We start from the raw sequence: 23,195 nt of genomic DNA on the forward strand, positions 1-23,195 counted from the left end.
ACAAAAGGACCATTTGTGATGTTTATGGGACATATTGGAGTGCCAACAGAAGAAGCTCGTCAAAGGTAAGGCATGAATTATATCTTTATTTCTGCGTTTTGTGTCGCGCCTGGAGGGTTGAAATATGATGGTCTGTGTTTGTTTGCTTGGTTGCTATCCTCAGATAATAGCATCGTTTGCTTTCGCCGTAAAGCTTTTTTGAAATATGACACGTTGGCTGGATTCACAACAAGTGTAGCTTTAAGGAGTACACCACATTAGTGATTGGCTTCATCAATAAATGAATCGATGACGTCGTCCCCACAGTAACCGTACGTACATACCCCAACCAAAAGCCATGGATTACAGGCAGCATCCGCACTGAGCTAAAGGCTAGAACTGCCACTTTCAAGGAGCGGGACTCTAACCTGGAAGTTTATAAGAAATCCCACAAACCATCAAACAGGCAAAGCGTCAATACAGGACTAAGATCAAATTGTACTACACCGGCTCTTACAAACCATTACAGACTACAAAGGGAAGCACAGCTGAGCGCTGCCCAGTGACACGAGCCTACCAGATGAGCTAAACCACTTCTACGGTCGCTTTGAGGCAAATAACACTGCACATGCATGAGAGCTCCAGCTGTTGCGGAAGACTGTGTGATCAGGCTATCCGCAGCCGATGTGAGTAAGACCTTTAAACAGGTCAACATTCACAAGGCCACAGGGCCAGACCGATTACCAGGACGTGTACTGCGAGCATGTGCTGACCAACTTGCAAGTGTCTTCACTGACATTGTCAACCTCTCCCTGTCCGAGTCTGTAATACCAACATGTTTAAAGCAGCCCACCATAGTCCCTGTGCTCAAGAACACTAAGGTAACCTGCTTAAATGACTATCGATCCATAGCACTCACATCTGTAGCCATGAGGTGCTTTGAAAGGCTGGTCATGGCTCATATCAACACCATCATATTCCAGAAACCCTAGACCCACTCCAAATTGCATACCGCTCCAACAGATCCACAGATGATGCAATCTCTATTGCACTCCACACTGCCCTTTCCCACCTGGACAAAAGGAACACCTATGTGAGAATGCTATTCATTGACTACAGCTCAGCGTTCAACACCATAGTGCCATCAAAGCTCATCAATAAGCTAAGGAACCTGGGACTAAACACCTCCCTCTGCTACTGGATCCTGAACTTCCCGACGGGCTGCCCCCAGGTGGTAACGGTAGGTAACAACACATCCGCCACGCTGATCCTCAACACAGGAGCCCCCCCTCTATACTCCCTGTTCACTCATGACTGCACGGCCAGGCACGACTCCAGTACCATCATTAAATTTGCAGATGACACGACAGTGGTAGGCCAGATCACCGGCAATGATGAGACAGCCTATAGGGAGGAGGTCAGAGACCTGGCCAACAATCTCTCCCTCAACGTGAACAAGACAAAGGGGATGATTGTGGACTGAGCACGCCCCCGTTCTCATCGACGGAGCTGCAGTGGAGCAGGTTAAGAGCTTCAATTTCCTTGGTGTCCACATCACCAACAAACTAACATGGTCCAAGCACACCAAGACACGGCCAGGCACGACTCTGAAGTGGGTACGACAAAACCTATTCCCCCCAGGAGACTAAAAAGATTTGGCGTGGGCCCTCAGATCCTCAAAAGGTTCCACAGCTGCACCATCGAGAGCATCCTGACTGGTTGCTTCACTGCCTGGTATGGCAACTGCTCGGCCTCCGACCGTAAGGCACTACAGAGGGTAGTGCGAACGGCCCAGTACATCACTGGGGCCAAGCTTCCTGCCATCCAGGACCTCTATACCAGGCGGTCTCAGAGGAAGCCCCTAAAAATGGTCAAAGACTCCAGCCACCCTATTCATCGACTGTTCTCTCTGCTACCACACGGCAAGCGGTACCGGAGCACCTAGTCTAGGTCCAAGAGGCTTCTAAACAGCTTCTACCCCCAAGCCATAAGACTCCTGAACATCTTGTCAAATGGCTATCCAGACTATTTGCAGTGCACCCCCCCACCCCCTCTTACACCACTGCTACTCTCTGTTGTCATCTATGCATAGTCATTTTAATAACTCTACCTACATGTACATACTACCTCAACTTACCGGTGCCCCCGCACATTCACTCTGTATCCATACCCCCCTTTATACAGTCTCGCTGTTGTTATTTTGCAGCTGCTCTTTAATGACTTGTTACTTTTATCTCTTATTCTTATCTGTATTTTTTTTAAACTACATTGTTGGTTATGGGCTTGTAAGTAAACATTTCACTGTAAGGTCTACACCTGTTGTATTCGGCGCATGTGACAAATACATTTTGATTTGATTTGATAGAGTCTAGACTACCTGTGTTCAGTGCTTAAATTGTAATCGGCAGGTGCCGGAACAAAAAGTGTGCATGAGAGGTGGGTGACCTGCCTGAGGGAGCTCTGAGAGAGCCTACCGGAATACATGAAAGAAATGCACCTTTATAATAAAGCATTGTATGGATATCATCGCATTTGCGTAGGAGCATAGAGCAGTAGAGTAGACACACGTATAAAGGTTGCACACATCAGGAAAATGTTTGCCTTTTTCAAAAGCATGTCATGCAATTCTACATCATTTTACACGACTGGAGTCTGGAGATTTTGGCGTAGAGTAGAGGCACATAAAGGGGAAAAAAAAAATATATACTTTTTTTTACTTAACCTTTATTTAACTAGGCAAGTCAGTTAAGAACAGATTCTTATTTACAATGCCCGGCCAAACCCGAACGACGCTGGGCCAATTGTGCACCGCCCTATGGGACTCCCAATCACGGCCAGATGTGATACATTCTGGAATCGAACCAGAGACTGTAGTGACGCCTCTTGCACTGAGATGCAGTGCCTTAGACCGCTGCGCCACTTGGGAGCACATCAGGAAAATGTTTTATTTTTTCAAAAGCATTTCATACAATTCTACATTATTTTACATGACTGGAGTCTGGAGATTTTGGCAGAATCTTTTTTTAATACCGCACAAATGATCGAAATGACAAACTACTTTGACAAACTGAGAATATGAGATCAATAAAAATGACCTTGTCTTGAATCAGTCTATAGCCTAGCTGTGTGGAGACACATTGTACAATATGAGGAAATTATAGTCCTAAAAAAGCACCAGTTTCACTGACTCACCCAATGATGCTCAGCTAACTTGCTTTACTTAGTATTTTGTTTTACTTTGTAGAACAATGTTCGCTCTCTCGGCCTATAATTTTTTTTATGTATTCTACAGCAGACAGATTAGTCTTCTCTTTTTAGCAGGAGCCATTTGCTTTCCAACCTGTGTTTTCCCCAGCGAAACGTATTTGAACATTTAGCGAAACGCCTGTTTTGTCAGCAGCGAGTTCCCGACTCTAGGCCATGACTTATTATTGAGCTACACACAATCCACAGCTAGGCTAAAATAAGATATTGATCCTCTGGTGCTAAATTATAGGCCTATTCATGGTGTAATAGGCTATTCTGAATTATTTCATTTATTTAACAGACAGCAGTAATTCTATAACTTTGGCACATTAATATCAATTCATCATCTCCTCCAGCACCCTTCCTGCCGCTATGATTCTATAATGAAATAAATTAGGAAGTGTTGCTGTGCGTAGGCTATCAACCAACCAACCGAATGTTGATGATGATGATGTAGCCTAAATCAGGTGATATCAAATGTTATGCTGCTGTGGCAGTACTGTTGACATTTAAACTAGGTAGCTTGCTACGCACACTCAACCGGTCACATATCTCAAGCAATTCATGTTTGGATACCTGCCATGTGCAATCTCTGTAGCCTACAGGGCAGACTGGAAAAAGGCACAACCAGGCAGGGCAGACCAACGAATAGGGTAGGGGTGGGAGGTGGTGAACTTGACAACATCACGACGACATTTTTTTAATTTTTTTATACCAACACCCAAAATGGCTCTTGGCGAGTGAGAGTGTAAATGGGTAGGTGTTCGTGCACAGGAAGCCCCCTATCTGTGCACATGCCTGCCCGCATATTGGGAAAACAATGGAAGCCAAATTCCCATGCTTTCATTCTGTCAATTCAAATCAGTCAGCCTCAGGCCTCGATGAACATGATAAGCGTCGGAATAAAAATCTGTGGTCTATCGGGCCCTTAAACCTAATCCCCTGGCCGTGAGGGCCTCTTAACCAACGCCACACTCAGCATCCCATTCCAGTCACCTGGGTGAGGAGAGGAGCAGAGGAGGGCTGGACTTCGAAAAGAAGAGCATGGGAGAAAAAGGAAGAGAGGGAAAAAAAGGAAAGCGAGACAGAGAAAAACGAGACTGGCAGGCCCGCTGCTTGCTATTTTGGAGAGGAGTGCTGTTGCCAAGGCAACCAGCGGCCCCTGATTGGTATTTGGAGCAGCTAGCGGAATTGCTGCAGAGGATTTGATGTTCTGTCCATACATTAAAAAAAACTTTGCCATTTCACATGTGCGCCCCCATTTCACTTGCAGTTTCACATGTGGAATTGTATTTTCACATGTAAAAAACATTCGTGAAAATCCCATTTTCACATGTGGAATTGCAAGTTAAAATGTGAAAATCAACCACGTGAAAAAATCAAATTTGCAGGTCAACGTAAAAAAAAAAACGGTGAGCCTATCGCAATAATTAAAACAAAATTTCAATAAAACTGTAGGCTATTACACCACTTTTTTTTTACATTACCACATGTCATAGGCATGAGCACTGGCAATTTGAAAAGGCTGAGATGTCTCTTTCCATTCACCAGTGTTTGGAGTCTGTAAATATGTTGCAAGTGGATGAACGTACATGGGTAGCCCAGTAACTGAGCCCTTTAAAGTGATTGTTTGACAATCAGATGAAAACATCAGGACTGGTTGTGTTTATGCCACAATAACAGGTAATACATTTTAAAAGTTAAACGACCAGGCCCACAGAGATCATTTTGAATTAATAGGGATTCTATGTGTAATTTTAGACCCATACATTTTTCTACCGTCTCCCCTGTAAGAAAACTTTCATATGTGGAATTGCATATTCACATGTGAAAATAACATTTGCGGTATCACACGTGAAAAACTTTCACGTGATTGTTTTTCATGTGGAACTGCAATTTAGATTTTATATGGTAACCCCATCGCTCAGTTTTTCACCGAAACTGTGGTGGGAGGCGCTCTTTGTTAAAGTTTCAATTAAGGATTGCCACTTTAAACACCTTTTAATAGAGTAATAGTGCTATTACTGTAGTGAGGTGCGTACTGGCGGCAGAGAAGTCAGGCGCAGGAGAGCGAAAGCTGATTTACAACGGTGTCGTTTAATATCCATAAACCACCGTCAACAGAACAATACAATAAATGGGTCAAACAAAACCCGGTAAATACTATCATACCGTGCATAAGCACTACAAGAAACAATTACCGACAAGGACATGGGGGGGAACAGAGGGTTAAATACACAACATGTAATTGATGGAATTGGAACCAGGTGTGATGGAAGACGAGACAAAACCAATGGAAAATAAAAAGTGGATCAGCGATGGCTAGAAGGTCGGTGACTTCGAACGCCGCCCGAACAAGGAGAGGGACCAACTTCAGCGGAAGTCGTGACAATTACAGTGCATTCGGACAGTATTCAGACCCCCTTGACTTTTTCCACATTTTGTTATGTTACAGCCTTATTCTTTTAGACATTTTTTCAAATGTATTAAAAATAAAAAACTGAAATATGACATTTACATAAGTGTTCAGACCCTTTACTGAGTACTTTGTTGAAGCACCTTTGGCAGCAATTACAGCCTCGAGTGTTCTTGGGTATGACGCTACAAGCTTGGCACATCTGTTTTTGGGGAGTTTCTCCACTTCTTCTCTGCAGATCATCTCAAGCTCTGTCAGGTTGGAATGGGAGTGTCCCTGCACAGCTATTTTCAGGTCTCTCCAGAGATGTTTGATCGGGTTCAATTCCGGGCTCTGGGCCACTCAAGGACATTCAGAGACTTGTCCCGAAGCCCCTTCTGCGTTGTCTTTACTGTGTGCTTAGGGAAGTTGTATTGTTGGAAGGTGAACCTTCATCCCAGTCTGAGGTGCTGAGGGCTCTGGAGCAGGTTTTCATTAAGGATCTCTCTGTACTTTGCTCCGTTCATCTTTCCCTCGATCCTGACTAGTCTCCCAGGTCCTTCTGCTGAGTAGTGGCTTCCGTCGGGCCTCTCTACCACAAAGGCCTGATTGGTGGAGTGCTGCAGAGATGGTTGTCCTTCTGGAAGGTTATCCCATCTCCACAGAGGGACTCTGGAGCTCTGTCAGAGTAACCATCAGGTTCTTGATTATCTCCCTGACCAAGGCCCTTTTCCACCGATTGTTCAGTTTGGCCAGGCGGCCAGCTCTAGGAAGAGTCTTGGTGGTTTTTCTTCCATTTAAGAATGATGTAAGCCACTGTGTTCTTGGGGACCTTCAATAATGCAGACATTTTTTGGTACCCTTCCCCAGATCTGTGCCTTAATACCATCCTGTATCAGAGCTCTACGGACAATTCCTTCAACCTCGTGGCTTGGTTTTTGCTCTGACATGCACTATCAACTGTTTGACCTTATATAGACAGATGTGTGCCTTTCCAAATCATGTCCAATCAATTGAATTTACCACAGGTGGACTCCAATGAAGTTGTAGAAACATCTCAAGGTTGATTAATGGAAACATGATGCACCTGATCTCAATTTCGAGTCTCATAGCAAAGGCTCTGAATACTTATGTAAATAAGGTATTTCTAAGGGGGGGTTATACTTTGGCAAACATTTATAAAAACCTGTTTGGAGTATTGTGTGTTGATTGATGTGGAACATTTTTTTATTTAATACATTTTTAAATAAGGCTGTAATGTAACAAAAAGGGAAGGGGTCTGAATACTTTCCGATTGCACTGTATATGTATAACGCAATTAAATAAAATGCCTCCATCTTTCCTGCAATTTTCCTTATCTTTAGTTATGTTACCCTGGCCTTTTATTTTGGTGCCTTTTTTCCCGTTACAAGTTCTGGCACATTCATTCAAGTAACATAGCACCCTGCATCCCACTGCTGGTTTGCCTCTGAAGCTAAGTAGGGTTGGTCCTGGTCGGTCCATGGATCAGAGACCAGATGTAGATTGAAAAAGTAATAATAATCCTGTGACAAATAAATGTAATGACAATATCCTGTGACAATAAAATGTGCAGTTTTGTCACACATCACAATGCCACAGATGTCTCCAGTTTTGAGGGAGTGTACAATTGGCATGCTGACTGCTGGAATGTCCACCAGGGCTGTTGCCAGAGAATTGAATGTTCATTTCTCTACCATAAGCCTCCTCCAATGTCGTTTTAGGGAATATGGCAGTATGTTCAACCAGCCTTAGAACCACAGACCATGTGTAGCCACGCCAACCCAGGACCTTCACACCTGCGGGATCGTCTGAGACTAGCCACCCCGGCAGCTGATGAAACTGTGGGTTTGCCAACTGAAGTAACAGGTTGCGTGCTCATCGTCATCACCAAGGTCTTGCCCTGACTGTAGTTCAGCGTCGTAACCGACTTCAGTGGGCAAATGCTCATCTTCGATGGCCATTGTAACATTGGAGAAGTGTGCTCTTCACGGAAGAATACCGATTTCAGCTGTAGCTGGCAGATTGCAGATGTCAACATTGCGAACAGAGTGCCCCAGGGTGGCGGTGGGGTTATGGTATGAGCAGACATGAGCTACGGACAACAAAGACAATTGCCTTTTATCGATGGCAATTTGAACGCACTGAGATACCGTGACGAGATCTTGAGGCCCATTGTCGTGCCGTTCATCCGGTGCCATCACCTCATGTTTCAGCATGATAATGCACGGCCCCATGCTGTAAGGATCCGTACACAATTCCTGGAAGCTGAAAATGTCCCAGTTCTTCCATGGCCTGCATACTCACCAAACATGTCACCCATTGAAAATGTTTTTGGATTCTCTGGATCCATGTCTACGACAGAGTGTTCCAGTTCCTGCCAATATCCAGATACTGCGCACAGCCATTGAAGAGGAGTGGGACAACATTCCACTCTATGTGAAGGCGATGTCGTGCTGCGTTAGTATCTGGTGTGACCACCATTTACCTGACTGGTTTTCTGATCTACGCCCCTTCCTTTTTTTTAAGGTATCTGTGACCAGCAGATGCTTATCTGTATTCCCAAATCATGCGAAATCCATAGATTAGGGCTGATTGACTGATTTCCTTATATGAAGAGTAACTCAGTAAAATCTTCTAAAATTGTTGCGTGTATATTTTTGTTCAGTGTATATACAGTATGTTCTTTCAATGTGATTTTTTTATGTGTTTTTTGGATGGGTGGGGGTCAGGTAATGTGGCGTGAGGCTAGTCGCGGCACGCCGTACACACAATACACTGGGCCGGGGGATGGTGGATGTTCGCAATTGGGCACGGCGCCCCCAGCCGTGTGAACCTCTCCATATTCTGATTGGCGTTCATAATGAGACACATTTGTTATGAGCTCGCTAGCGACGCGTAAAGGTTGTGTTTGTTTTTAGCACCTAGAGCCTCACGGCATGAGCTCTTGAAAGTTTCGCTTATTTTGTCCTTGTACAAATAACAGTAAACAAAGCAATTGTATCTGGCCGTTTTTTCGAAGCTGCTTACATGCTGACAAATTCATCATCCACCCCGTGTTTTGGATGAACGCTAAAAGCTATCTATAAATAATAAGTGTGTCGAAAAATTTGCTCGCCTGAATGTCCTCCCCTCCATCTTCCATTCTCCTTGCGAGTGTGTGTGGGTGTTTGTGTGTATGTGTGTGGGTGTGTGTGTGTCAGATATGTGGAACAGGCGGTTGTGCATGGCTTGATGCCTAACTACGACCTGGGGGAGGTTAGGAGCACATGCAAATGTGGGAGCCTTCTTTCTCTACGGCTCATTAAAAAGACATCCTATTTACATGTACAATTGAATATGTTCAGGTTTCTTACGGCAGACATTCCCAACAAACAGTGAACGTTCCTACAACGCTAGGCAACGTTGCCAATAGACATACACCCTTGCCATATATGAAAACGTTATAGTCATTTCATGGAAACATCCTGTGCCAACGCTTCAGGGTTAACAGCAACTTTAGAAACATGCAAAACTACCACTGAGATTTGACCGGTGATCCTCAAAGTATAAAATGTATTGCAGAAATAGAAATGGTGCTTCTTGTTGACAATTATCAATGAATTCAGATCTCCTTTAACCTAATGGTTAGAAGAGTGTGTAGGGTAGGCTATGATGCTGCCGTTTGTAGGTGTCATGATGAGAAGAGTTTGCACCACTCGCCATGAAAGGCCAGACCTTGCCCAGTAATTTGGATGCTTGCACAGCTAGCCCGTGGGCAAAATGCCAAACCTCCATCAGTGCACATATTCCTAATTCTATCCAGATGTGGGCCATATAGTACGTAGCAGTGCCAGTGCCAGAACCACATGTGCCACGAAAGATTTTGTCTCACTCTCTCTTTCGTTCTATATCTTTCTTTCGTTCTCTCTTTCTTTTGTTCTCTCTCTCGTTCGTCCTCTCTCTCTCTCTCCACTCGCGCAATACCACACCTGTGACCCCAGAGAGTTTCCGAGTGCAGCGTTATAGCCTCTCTTTCTGAACAGCAGAGAGGGGGTAGGGGTCGGGTCTCCACTCCCAGGCATTAGAGTGCTCGTTACAGTGTTTACCCCAGAGGCTCTCACGGGTGCAGAAAATACATTCTCGAGCCTGGCTGTAGAATGGCAGGGTGCAGCTTTACGTTCTTTTTCTATACTTCTGAGGCTCTCACTGTGCATTGTTATGATGTGCGTCCCAAATGACACATTCTCTCTATTACGATGGGGCCTGAGGGGGAAAGCACATATCTAGCAGCTCTCATGCTGCTCTAGTCAAAAGTAGGAATAGCTTCCTAATATTGAGTTGCACCCCCTTTTGCCCTCAGAACAGCCGCGTCGGGGCATGGACTCTACAAGGTGTTGAAAGCGTTCCACAGGGATGCTGACCCTTAGTTGACTCCAATACATCCCACAGTTGTGTCAAGTTGGCTGGATGTCCTTTGGGTGGTGGACCATTCTTGACACACACGAGAAACAGTTGGTCGTAAAAAAAAAAACAGCAGCATTGCAGTTCTTGACACACTCAAACCGGTGCGCCTGGCAACTACTTCCATACCCCGTTCAAAGGCATTTAATCTTTGGTCCTGCCCCTTCACCCTCTGAATGGCACACACACAATGCATGTCTCAATTGTCTCAAAGCTTCAAAATGATTCTTTAACCTGTCTCCCCCCCTTTATCTACACTGATTGGATTCACCTGGTGAGTCTTTGTCATGGAAAGTTCCTAATGTTTGGTACACTCAGTGTAGGTTGCCATTTTGGACACCGCCATGGTCTTTATCTATTACAATGGGGCCCGAGGGGGGAAAGCATATCAATAGCAGCTCACTCAGATTCCCTTACTGAGCCAGTGCTACAGCACCACCACTTATTGACTAGATCAGGTTTAAAGGGAGACAAATTCCATACCCGTTGTCATAATATTGGGAAACAATGTTATTGGATAGTGTCTGGCATTGAGCTGTTCTGTAACATCTCAGTATCATTTTACTCAAAGCAAAACAGGTCGAATTTATACGGCAATGTCATTGAAGTGGTAGCAATACATTTGATTTTTCTAAGACCAAAACACTGAAGTACATTGATGTCATTGAAACTAGAAATGAGAATATATTTTATCTCTAGATTAGACTCTCATTTTCTTTTGCCAGTGGGTATTCAAGATGGCTGCTTCATGCTTCCTCATCGAGAGTGAAGTGGACTGACCACTCATCAAGGAAGGAGCTTACGGGGCCAGAATTCTTTCAAGACATAGCGTATGCTGAGGGAACATCAGACCAAATGGGACCCGTGGCTGTGTGCTATATTTAGTGTAACAGTCTAAGGGCAAAGCTACAGCTGAACAATAACGTGATGGCCAACGGCTAATGGAAAAATGGGTTACACACGTGTCTCCAACTGGGTTTTTAATGCTCGAGCACCATGTAGAGACGTTTCCTAGTTCCAATTTATGAGAGTGAAAATTCCAACCCGACTAGGTAACAACCTCACACCCATCCACATTGTAACACAACATAGGCAAGAAGCACGGTCAATACCACAGACCCAGAAAGGCATGTGCGGTAAGTGGACAGTCTTTTGATAGCAGTAAGTATTTTACACTCATTGCAGATGTCAGTTGTCTCGTGGATGCCGATTAAGGCAGCCTCTGATTCAGAGGGGTTGGGTTAAATGCAGACACCATTCAGTTGTACAACTGACTTGGTATCCCCCTTTCCCTTTCATCCCGATGCCTTTCTGCCCAAACTCCACAACCACTCCGAAGCGTATACAGAATGCCCTGCCGTGTAAATATTTCATAGATGAAAGTGCTTACATCACCCAGCTCTGTGGGAGATACAGGAGCTCCATACTTCTGTCACTTCACTAGGAAGCCACAATCTAAAAAAACGAGAGAAAAAAGAACCCACAATCTAGTCACACACCACTTGGACAGAGATTCCCACATTGCACACAAAATGTCAGTCATTAAGCCGGCATGCCCACTTTTGCACAGTTTTTCAGTTGATTTGGTATGTTACTGTACTGTGGTATCTGTCCCTTACTTCCATCCCGTGTCCTCCACCACCACTCCCAGTGCCCCCCCCCCCCCTGTATTATTCATCATACAGGACTCCTGCCCCGCTTCCCCAAGCTATTTATACCCAGCAGCCCCTGCTCATTTACCGCATCCCTAGTCCCCCGCTGCTCGACACAGCAAGCCTTTATCCATCTGTATCATGGATTACATCCCCTCTCTCTCTCTCTCTCTCTCTCTCTCTCACTCATCTTCCATTTTCTCCCTTGTGATTCGCTTCTCTTCTTCTACTCTCTCTTTACACCCTCCTCCTCAATCCCCACTCACTTCCTCCTTCCATATTAGTTATCCTCAGTCCAAATGTTTATTACTTTTCTATTCAAAGGGTAGTTGTTGGCACAGAGTGGTGACCCAAGCCGGGTTGACAAACCAAGCCATATAGATCACTCACTCGTCGACAATAAAATCATAGCCACGTTTTATTGTTTTCAGTAAAAGCTGCGATATTGAAATATAGTCACAAGGACAAAACATCCTCAACCAGCCACATTATGGTTACAGCAATTACACACGCCATAAACTGTCCCATCCTGATGGGCTCGACCACATGACTACACAGATGCTTAGCCTATGGCTGGCAGCAGTATGTTATTCAACATTTATACCCTCTATATATTAGTGTAATTATACAGTATTATACAATCTCCTTTCCTTTTCTACCTTGTTATTTCTGTCTTTTGTTTCGATCGTTCTCTCAGCCTCTACAAATTGTTTCCCATCTGTCTCCCTCCTTCTGAAGTGCATTTATAGTCTTGAGTGTCCACAACATATACTGAACAAAGATTTGACTGAGTTACAGTTCAAATAAGGAATTTAGTCAATTTAAATAAATTCGTTAGGCCCAAATCGATGGATTTGACATGACTGGGTATCTGTTTGTCACAGATACCTTGAAAAAAAGTATGGGCGTGGATCAGAAAACCAGTCAGTATATGGTGTGAGCACCATTTGCCTCATGCAGCACGACATCCCCTTCGCAGAGTTGATCAGACTGTGTATTGTGGCATGTGGAATGTTGTCCCACTCCTCTTCAATGGCTGTGCGCAGTTGCTGGATATTGGCGGGAACTGGAACACTCTGTCGTACACAGTGATCCAGAGCATCCCAAACGTGCTCAATGAGTTGTGACATGTCTGGTGAGTATGCAGGCCAAGAACTGGGACATTTTCAGCTGAAGCATGAGTTGATGGCGGCGGATGAATGGCACGACAATGGCCTTCAGGATATCATCACGGTATCTCTGTGCAATGAAATTGCCATCGATAAAATGCAATTGTGTTCGTTGTCTGTAGCTTACGCCTGCCCATACCATAACCCCACCGGAACTCTGGGGCACTCTGTTCACAATGTTGACATCAGCAAACTGCTCACCCACATGGCGCCATACACGTGGTCTGTGGTTGTGTTGCCGTTTGAACATACTGCCAAATTCTCTAAAGTAACGTTGGAGGCGGTTTATGGTAGAGAAATGAACATTAAATTCTCTGGCAACAGCTCTGGTGACCATTCCTGCAGTCAGCATGCCAATTGCGCGCTCCCTCAAAACTTGAGACATCTGTGGCATTGTGCTGTGTGACAAAACTGCGCATTTTAGAGTGTAATGATCATGCTGTTTAATCAGCTTCTTGATATACCACACCTGTCAGGTGGATGGATTATCTTGGCAAAGGAGAAATGCTCACTAACAGGGATAAAAACAAATTTGTGCACAACATTTGAGAGAAATAAGCTTTTTGTGCATATGGAAGATTCCTGGGATAATTTTTTCAGCTCATGAAATATGGGACCAATACTTTACATGTTGTGTTTATATTTTTGTTCAGTGTACATCGGTCATAACTTTGTGTATTTATGAATTATCCGTTGTATCTTTAAAAGCGCTGCGTTAACCTCTTTACATTCGATGTCCTTTCTCTGGTTCTAGATTGTACTAGATTCATGCTAGATTGTTGAGAAATTCCATTTGCAGATACACAAGTATTTGCTGTAGTCCCTGGCGCCCCGAAATGAAAAAAAAAATGAATAAATAGACATGGAGAGAATAATAGGGGAGAGGTGACTGATGTGGTTGATGGGAATATTATCTGGGGCCAAATCCTATATTTCATCACCAGGTCAATCATAAGGTTTCCACAACCACAATAGAGACCCAGTCAAGTGTTTCATGTCTTTCGATTCTAATCTTTGTCAGCAAAGAAGGCAATGCCATGTTTATGATCCTACGAATATACACATAAACGCTGAATACTATGGATATACGTGCAAGGAAGATGAAGTTAGATGTGAGAGGAAAGCGACACAATGACTGCATCACTATTCCCAAAGCTGTCACCAAGGCAAAATGTTTACTACATGATCCCATGTCTTATTTTATAGTTTTGAAGTCTCCGCTATTATTCTACAATGTAGAAAATAGGACAAATAGAGAAAAACCCTTGAATGAGTAGGTGTCCAAACTTTTGACTGGTGCTGTATAGGTTTTATGACAAGATTGAGTCGGATGTATGGTTGTAGGTTCCTAATTTAATAACTTCTTTACTTTGAACAACCACGGACAAAAGGTGACAGTGAAATTCTTCCCGAGAGAAAAGAAGGTGTTTTCAATGCGAATACATTTCCACCATCTCCAACGAAAACATAATTCATTTGGGTCAAAGAGGTATTCCCCAGTTGTTGTTGTTTGTTTGAAATGTATCAACAAATGTGGAATTACATCCATTAGATTTTCCCACACGTCTCCATGTGAGGTGTTAATAGCCAGAGTAAAGAGCAAAACTCTGGTCTTTATGTACTCTCTCCTGTCTCTCTGTCTCTCTCTCTCCCTCTCCCCCCCTCCCTCTCTCTTTCTCTCTCTCTCTCTTTATCTCTCTGACCTGACTCAGTGTCTGGGAGAGAGGATCACAGGTGCTTCTCCTCAATACAGGTAACACTGTAGGGGGGACCGGCTAGCTGACCGCACCGTCACCGCGTCATTTCCACTCAACGCTCGCTCACACATCACGAGATTGGCTGTTCCCACCGCGGCTCCTTTCAAGCTTACGTGAGATGAAGCCTTACGGGGGGAATATTGCTAATGAGGCGAAGATCACTGGCTGTCGTTTTGTGTTTGTTTACAATGACATAAGAGGAGCCCCGCTCCTCCTCCTCCTCCTGTATGGTTGGTGGCCAATGGATATAATTATCATGTGGGGGACAACAACAACAGGAAGCGCTGTCAATGTGATGGTTGGATGTGTTTTTGAAGATGCTAGCTAAGGAACGCGCATGCTGCTGGGAGAGAGATGTATACTGTATGATGTGCTAGTTAAGTTGCCAACTAATATGGAGTTGTTTGAAGACTTGCCAGTTGGGTATTCCGTTAGAGAAGAGAAATGGGTGTGGAACGATTTGTGGGATATCCATGCCATTGCCACATGTATGATTTGATTGAATGTGGGAATCATTTTGTTTTATGCGTCAGTAATGAATGGTTTCTCTAGCAATTATCCCTTTGTTAAATGATATGCTTGTGTAGTGTGGCATGTGCTTTGTTGTTCTGTCTGCTCAACACTCTTGGAATACATACTGCTACTTCTCTTTTACACTTGATTTAAAGACTCAGTTTGTAACCCAGCAACATTCAAATCAAACTTTATTGGTCACATACACATGGTTAGCAGATGTTAATGCGAGTGTAGCGAAATGCTTGTGCTTCTAGTTCCAACAGTGCAGTAATATCTAACAAGTAATCTAACAATTCCACAACAACTACCTAATACACACACATCTAAAGGGATGGAATATGTACATATAAATATAAATATATGCATGACCAAGCGACATAGGCAAGATGGTATAAAATACAGTACATACATATGAGATAAGTAATATAAGATATGTAAACATTATTAAAGTGGCATTATTTAAAGTGACTAGTGATCCATTTATTGACGTGGCCAATGATTCGAGTCTGTATGTGGCAAATGATTCGAGTCTGTATGCCTCTCTGTGTTAGTGGTGGCTGTTTAACAGTCTGATGGCGTTGAGATAGAAGCTGTTTTTCACTCTCAGCTTTGATGCACTTGTACTGACCTCGCCTTCTGGATGTTAGCAGGGTGAACACGCAGTGGCTTGGGTGGTTGTTGTCCTTGATGATCTATCTGGCCTTCCTGTGACATTGGGTGCTGTAAGTGTCCTGGACGGCAGGTAGTTTGCCCCCGGTGATGCGTTTTGCAGGCCGCACCAGCCTCTGGAGAGCCTTGCGGTTGAGGGTGGTGCAGTTGCCGTACCAGGCGGTGATACAGCCCGACAGGACACTCTCAATTGTGCACCTGTAAAAGTTTGTGAGGGCTTTACATGACAGGCCAAATTTCATCAGCCTCCTGAGGTTGAAGAGGCGCTGTTGCACCTTCTTCACCACACTGTCTGTGTGGGTGGACCATTTCAGTTTGTCTGTGATATGTACGCCGAGGAACTTAAAACGTTCCACCTTCTCCACTGCTGTACCATCGATGTGGATGTTGGGGTGCTCCCTCTGCTGTTTCCTGAAGTCCACAATCATCTCCTTTGTTTTGTTGACGTTAAGTGAGAGGTTGTTTTCCTGACACCACACTCCGAGTGCCCTCACCTCCTTCCTGTAGGCTGTCTCGTTGTTGTGGGTAATCAAGCCCACTACTGTTGGGCCGTCTGCAAACTTGGTGATAGAGATGGAGGTGTGCATGGCCACGCAGTCGTGGGTGAACAGGGAGTACAGGAGGGGGCTGAGCACGCACCCTTGTGGGGCCCCAGTGTTGAGGATCAGCGAAGTGGAGATATTGTCTTCTGCCTTCACCACCTGGGGGCGGCCTGCCAGGAAGTCCAGGACCCAATTGCACAGGGCGGGTTTGAGACCCAGGGCCTCAAGCTTAATGATGAGCTTGGAGGGTACTATGGTGTTGAATGCTGAGCTGTAGTCAATGAACAGCATTCTTACATAGTTATTCCTCTTGTCCAGATAGGATAGGGCAGTGTGTATTGTGATGGCAATTGTGTCGTCTATGGACCTGTTGGGGCAGTATGCAAACTGAGGTGGGTCTAGAGTGGCAGGTAAGGTGGAGGTGATATGATCCTTGACTAGTCTCTCAAAGCACTTCATGATGACAGAAGTGAGTGCTAGTCATTTAGTTCAGATATCTTTGCCTTCTTGGGTACAGGAACAATGGTGGCCATCTTGAAGCATGTGGGGACAGGAGACTGGGATAGGGAGAGATTGAATATGTTCCTAAACACACCAGCCAGCTGGTCTGCGCATGCTCTGAGGACGTGGTTAGGGATGCCATCTGGGCCGGCAGTGTTGCAAGGGTTAACACGTTTAAATGTCTTACTCGCGTTGGCCACGGAGAAGGAGAGTCCTTGGTAGCGGGCTGCGTCAGTGGCACTGTATTATCCTCAAAGCAGGCAAAGAAGGTGTTTAGTTTGTCTGGAAGAAAGACGTCGGCGTCCGTGAAGTGGCTGGTTTTCTTTTTGTAATCCGTAATTGCCTGTAGACCCTGCCACATACGTCCCGTGTCTGAGCCGTTGAATTGCGACTCCACTTTGTCCCTATACCGACATTCCGCTTGTTTGATTGCCTACACTGTTTATTTTCGACCATATTCTCAGTCATCGTTCCATGGTTAAATGCAGTGGTTTGCGCTTTCAGTTTTGCGCGAACAACTACGCAAATGCATTGATTGTCTCACAGTATGAGTGATTTTGTCTCTTGATCATTTGCGAGCTGTCATGGGAGGGCATATTCATTTGTTTGTGATATACTTCTATACATAGGCCTATACTATAGACCAAAATAGATTCCCATCAGCCTAGTTTCACAACTAAATGGTTCATCAAGATGAAATGGGATCTTGTGAGTTTGTAGGAGGCTGCAAAATGTCTCAAATACAATCTCTCTATCCCTCTTTCTCTCTCTTTCTTTCTCTCTCTCTATGGTTTTAGGTTCCTAATTTAATCATAGATTTACTTTGAACAACCACAGGCAAAAGGTGACAGTGAAATTCTTCCCCTGAGAGAAAATAAGTTGTTTTCAATTCTTAAACATTTCCACCAGCTCCAAAGAGACTCTTTCTCTCTCTGCCACACTCCCTCTTTTTCTCTCTCTCCCGTCGATGAAGGCTGCAAGGTTTCTCAATTCTCTCTTTCTCTCTTTCCCATTGGTGCCAGTAGATGCTGTACATGGAGAGGGCAACACTGTAATCCCACATCACAAAGCCCACATAGCCACATAGTGCTGTTATTATGACTCAAACACAGAATGACGAAGGAGTTCAAATTAAGTGTTACCCAACAAAGTAAGAGGCCGTGTTTAATAAAGCGTTCCTGTGAGTATCAACCAGTCAAATGTAAGTTAGAGTGACACACCGTCCGCACGGAATATTAACCACTGCCGCTGTTTTTCTCGTCTTTAAAAATGCATCCGCCTAAATATTGCATATATTGTACAATTTCATTAATACGGCGTGAGTGTTGAATAATATGGACGCTTCTTATCGTTTGCGCAAAACATCACTCAAACCTGCTTACTTTAGTCTATAGGCAAGGCAAAGCGAAACTTTATGGTTTTCCTTACATATAAATGACCCTCAGCTCCCTAGAATGACACCTTATGCGAATGGGGCCGTCGACCGGTTCACTACTTTCAAAGACAAACCTTTTGTGGAGAAACAAGTAAAGAAAAAAATCAACAGATAAAACAGGTGCTCCATACGATACCCATCCCAGATATTTCATCTCTCTGGAAAGTCATCTTTTAAATTCAGGAGAGGAGAAGTGGATAGATCCTCTCTTTTAGTCCTGTAGCTACACTCAATCTTGAGTTGGGGAGGCTGGGAGAGGTTGGGGCAGGGGAGGCTGAGGGAGGGGAGACTGGGGAGGCTGGAGCCTTTGGCCCTAAGTGTGGGGAGAGCTCTGCTGAACACGTCGGGCCCAATCGCCGCGAGTGAATTTACTGCCGTTCTGCTTCCTGCTCTAGTGGGCAGATAAGATTACAGAATTTAGATTCAGCACCAGTACTCCTCCTCAGCATGGCTAACAAACACACACACACACACACACACACACACACACACACACACACACACACACACACACACACACACACACACACACACACACACACACACACACACACCAACCACACATACAGGGAGAGGAAGGAAGTCCCAGGTTACCATGGTATTTTGTAGCTGCAATACCATGCAATAGGTGGTATGGGTAGATTCACATATTGTAGTCATGAGACAGGCGGATGATTTTGCAATGTAACATACTGTACTTCACCCCACCAGTATCCCTATGCAGAGTGCGTAGCCTGCATTTGATCAATCAACGTGGAGAAAAAATGTGATTTGACCACCAAGTAGACACTTGATATGCCGACTGTTGACAGCTGACAGTTGGTTCGACAGTATACCTCACATACATCCTCACTGAGCCATCTTGTCAGTTCAGGGTGTGCCACGTGCTCAACTATTTGCATATGAATAATACATATAACTAAGTTGACAGATGTTTCAAGAGCCAAGATCTATCCAAAGAAATGTAGAAACAAAAAAACTGCATTCAATTCATATTTTGGGGTGAAATAACATACAGAGATGCAATAATCCATTTACAAAAAGGTGTATCTACCTCCTTTATTTTGTCCTAATTCAATCAGAGCCTCGTGAGGCCCTAATGTTGTTATCTGCGGTTAGCAGACCGCAGGCGGCGTGCAATGACGATCTCGACAGGACAGATTACCTGTGAATGATCCACTCAGAAAAGGACTATCTCTTCTCAAGAGGCTGAGGTGTCAATTGATTTGAATCTTCAGTCCCCAATGTGACGTGTCTCTCTCACACCTCCAGTCAATTACAGGCCAGAAAGACAAATGGTTGGTCTAGTTAACCCAACGGTATATGTTCTAATGATGCCGGTTGCATCCACATGCTCCGGGGAGAAGCTCGTTGGACCTTCGCAAAATGGGGGACAATGTTTCATATTATGAGGCATGTCTTACCTTGCTTCAAAGTAGCCTCTAGCCAAAATCCCACCATAGAAATGGGGAGACAATCATTTCATAAAGACTTATTCATATTGTTCTCCTATTGTAATTATTTTCTTTCAACTTTCTTTCATTGTCTAGCAGCCAAAGGCATTTTCCTAGTCATATTACCAACCCAAGATAGTTGTTACATCTTTATATCTCCCCTCAAAAGGATATTTCCATCTCTGTCCGTGAAACCGCTTCCATGTGCGTCGCGCATTTTAGAACTGTGTTTTCCCGCCAATTGCATTTTGGAACATTTGCCTCTTTGCACATTGTGGCGATTAATATGTGAAGAAGTAATAGTTTAATCAACATTTTAAGCTAAATGTTCAGATCTGTTCCATCAGCCTTACTAATTGATATGGTGTATAGCTCCACTACACTACTTTGATACGCAATGTGGGGAGTAAGGAGTATACGCAATGCCCACTGAAAAATAAGTGGGTATACGGCATATACCTGCATATACCCTTCACTACACCACTGCTCTTGTAAGCCTGTTAAAACACCTTTCACAACGCCACCATCCACCAAGTCAGGACCATTGATGACAACACTCTCTTGACACGTGACACATAACGTGGCCCGAGGTGGGCAGAGTACTGAAAATCTGTACTTAAGAAAAAGTACCGTTACTTAGATTGTAATTTACTCAAGTAATAAGAAGGAAACTATTAAGGAGTAGTTATACATTTAGTTTGGTAATGTTTTACCTTATGGTAAACTGTGACAGCAAACAAAAAGAACAACAAGTTAGTGGAATTGATTTGACATGAATGATTTATTTAACCCTGCCAGCACCATCTTGCAGATGTCGTCCAGCACAGGTAGTCTCCAATGAAGACTGAATTCAACTAAGTCCTTAGGCTGTTCATTTTCAATATACTCAATTTCATAAAAAGGGAAATGGTGCTCAAGACATTGGAATAATTTCACAATTCACAATTTCAGTAGCATTAAAGCTGCAATTTGTAACTTTTTAGGTGACACAACCAAATTCACATAGAAATGTGCGTTATAGATGTGTCATTGTCATTGAAAGCAAGTTTAAGAAGTGGTAGATCTGTTCTGCGTGCGCTATTTCAATGCTTCCTATTCTTAAGTTTTGTGTTTGTACACCAACTTCAAACAGCTGGAAATACAATATTTTTGGTTATGGAAAATATATTTCACAGCGGTTTAGATAGTACATTGAGTCTCTACACCATACTGGCCTGTTTTGTCACATAAACTGAAATGAGGTGAACTATTAGAATTTTAGCAACCAGGAAATGGCGGAGCGATGTTTGCATAGAAAATGCATTTCACAAAATAATTTGAAGTACACGCAATGTTGAATGCGTACTAAAAGGATTTAGATCAAGTGTGATGTTTAAATGTTTACTTAATGAAATATCAAGGAGGATCAGGTTAGTGTTACAACAGTCAAACCAGGGTTGCCGGAAAACGTGTGGTCAGGCGGCATTTGCCACAGCACTTTTCAATCAGGTGCTGCAGGGCCACACTTATTTTGATTTAGTTTAATAAAATATATTGATGCAAAGCTTTAAAAATAGGGACAAAGGGATTTTTATCGATTTGCCTCATGATTGGTCAACTCCTTCACAGTTTCTCTGTCCTTCACATCGGAGTGCTGCTGCAGGCTCTGTGCATGTCTTGACCAATCAATCGCAGGTTGCGTGGGCCGGACACAACACACAAAGCTCAAGTATATATATATATATATTATGTTGGATATAAAAGACTGTTGTAACGTCCTGACCAGAGTTCTTATGTGTTTTGCTTGTTTAGTGTTGGTCAGGACGTGAGCTGGGTGGGAATTCTATGTTGTGTGTCTAGTTTGTCTGTTTCTGTGTCCAGCCTAATATGGTTCTCAATCAGAGGCAGCTGTCAATCGTTGTCCCTGATTGAGAATCATATATAGGAGGCTTGTTTTGTGTTGGGATTTTGTGGGTGTTGGGATTTATTGTTTTGTTGTTTGTAGTGTGCACATATTCTTTATTAAATTATGTTGAACACTAGCCGCGCTGCGTTTTGGTCCTCTCCTTCATCCCAGGAAGAAAACCGTTACAGAATCACCCACCAAACTCGGACCAAGCAACGTGGCAAGGGTTGCTACACATGGGAGGAGATCCTGGCTGGAAAGGATTGCCTCCCATGGGAACAGCTGGAGGCAGCTAGGAGAGCAGAGGCAACCGGAGAGAGGAACCGGCGTTATGAAGGTACGCGGCTAGCACGGAAACCCGAGAAGAAATCCCAAAAATTTCTTGGGGGGGGGGGGGGGTAGGAGACCTGCGCCCACTTCTCATGCTTGCCGTGAAGAGCGGGAGTACGGGCAGACACCGTTTTATGCGGAAGAGCGCACGGTGTCTCCTGTACGTGTGCATAGCCCGGTGCGGGTTATTCCACCTCCCCGCACTGGCCGGGCTAGATTGAGTGTTGAGCCAAGTGCCATGAAGCCGGCTCAACATATCTGGCCTCCAGTACGTCTCCTCGGGCCGGTGTACATGGCACCAGCCTTACGCATGGTGTCCCCGGTTCGCCTACACAGCCCAGTGCGGGTTATTCCACCCCCCCCGCATTGGTCGGGCTACGGGGAGCATGCAACCAGGTAAGGTTGGGCAGGCTCAGTACTCAAGGGAGCCAGTACGCCTGCACGGTCCGGTATATCCGGCGCCACCTTCCCGCCCCAGCCCAGTACCTCCAGTTCCAGCACCCCGCACTCGCCTTATGGTGCGTGGCCCTAGCCCAGTACCACCAGTGCCTACACCACGCACCAGGCTTTCAGTGCGTCTCCAGAGCCCTGTTCCTCCTCCACGCATTCTTCCTATGGTGAGTGTCTCCAGCCCAGTACCTCCAGTTCCGGCACCACGCACCAAGCCTCCTGTGCGTCTCCAGAGCCCTGTACGCACTGTTCCTTCTCCCCGCACTCGCCCTGGGGTGCGTGCCCTCAGCCCGGGAACCTCCAGTTCCGGTACCACACACCAGGCCTATAGTGCGCCTCGAGAGTCCAGTGTGCCCTGTTCCTGTTCCCCCACTAGCCTTGAGGTGCGTGTCTCCAGTCCGGTACCACCAGTTCCGGCACCACGCACCAGGCCTAATGTGCGTCTCAGCAGGTCAGAGTCGGCTGTCTGCCCAACGCCACCTGCACTGCTCGTCTGTCCAGCGCCGTCTGAGCCATCCGTCTGCCCAGCGCCGTCTGAGCCATCTGCCTGCTCAGCGCCGTCTGAGCCATCTGCCTGCCCAGCGCCGTCTGAGCCATCTGCCTGCCCAGCGCCGTCTGAGCCATCTGCCTGCCCAGCGCCGTCTGAGCCATCTGCCTGCCCAGCGCCGTCTGAGCCATCTGCCTGCCCAGCGCCGTCTTGGTCATCTGCCTGCCCAGCGCCGTCTTGGCCATCTGCCTGCCCAGCGCCGTCTGA

General features: G+C 44.9%; 1 protein-coding gene across 3 annotated transcripts in view; it reads left to right on the plus strand.

Moving 5' to 3' along the window:
- The window catches only part of LOC129840644 (solute carrier family 12 member 5-like), a 289,015-nt gene that overhangs the window by 62,158 nt on the left and 203,662 nt on the right, over positions 1-23,195 (plus strand). The gene's annotated exons all lie outside the window — the stretch shown is intronic.

Source organism: Salvelinus fontinalis, chromosome 3 (genome assembly GCF_029448725.1).
Source record: "Salvelinus fontinalis isolate EN_2023a chromosome 3, ASM2944872v1, whole genome shotgun sequence".
NCBI lineage: Eukaryota > Metazoa > Chordata > Actinopteri > Salmoniformes > Salmonidae > Salvelinus > Salvelinus fontinalis.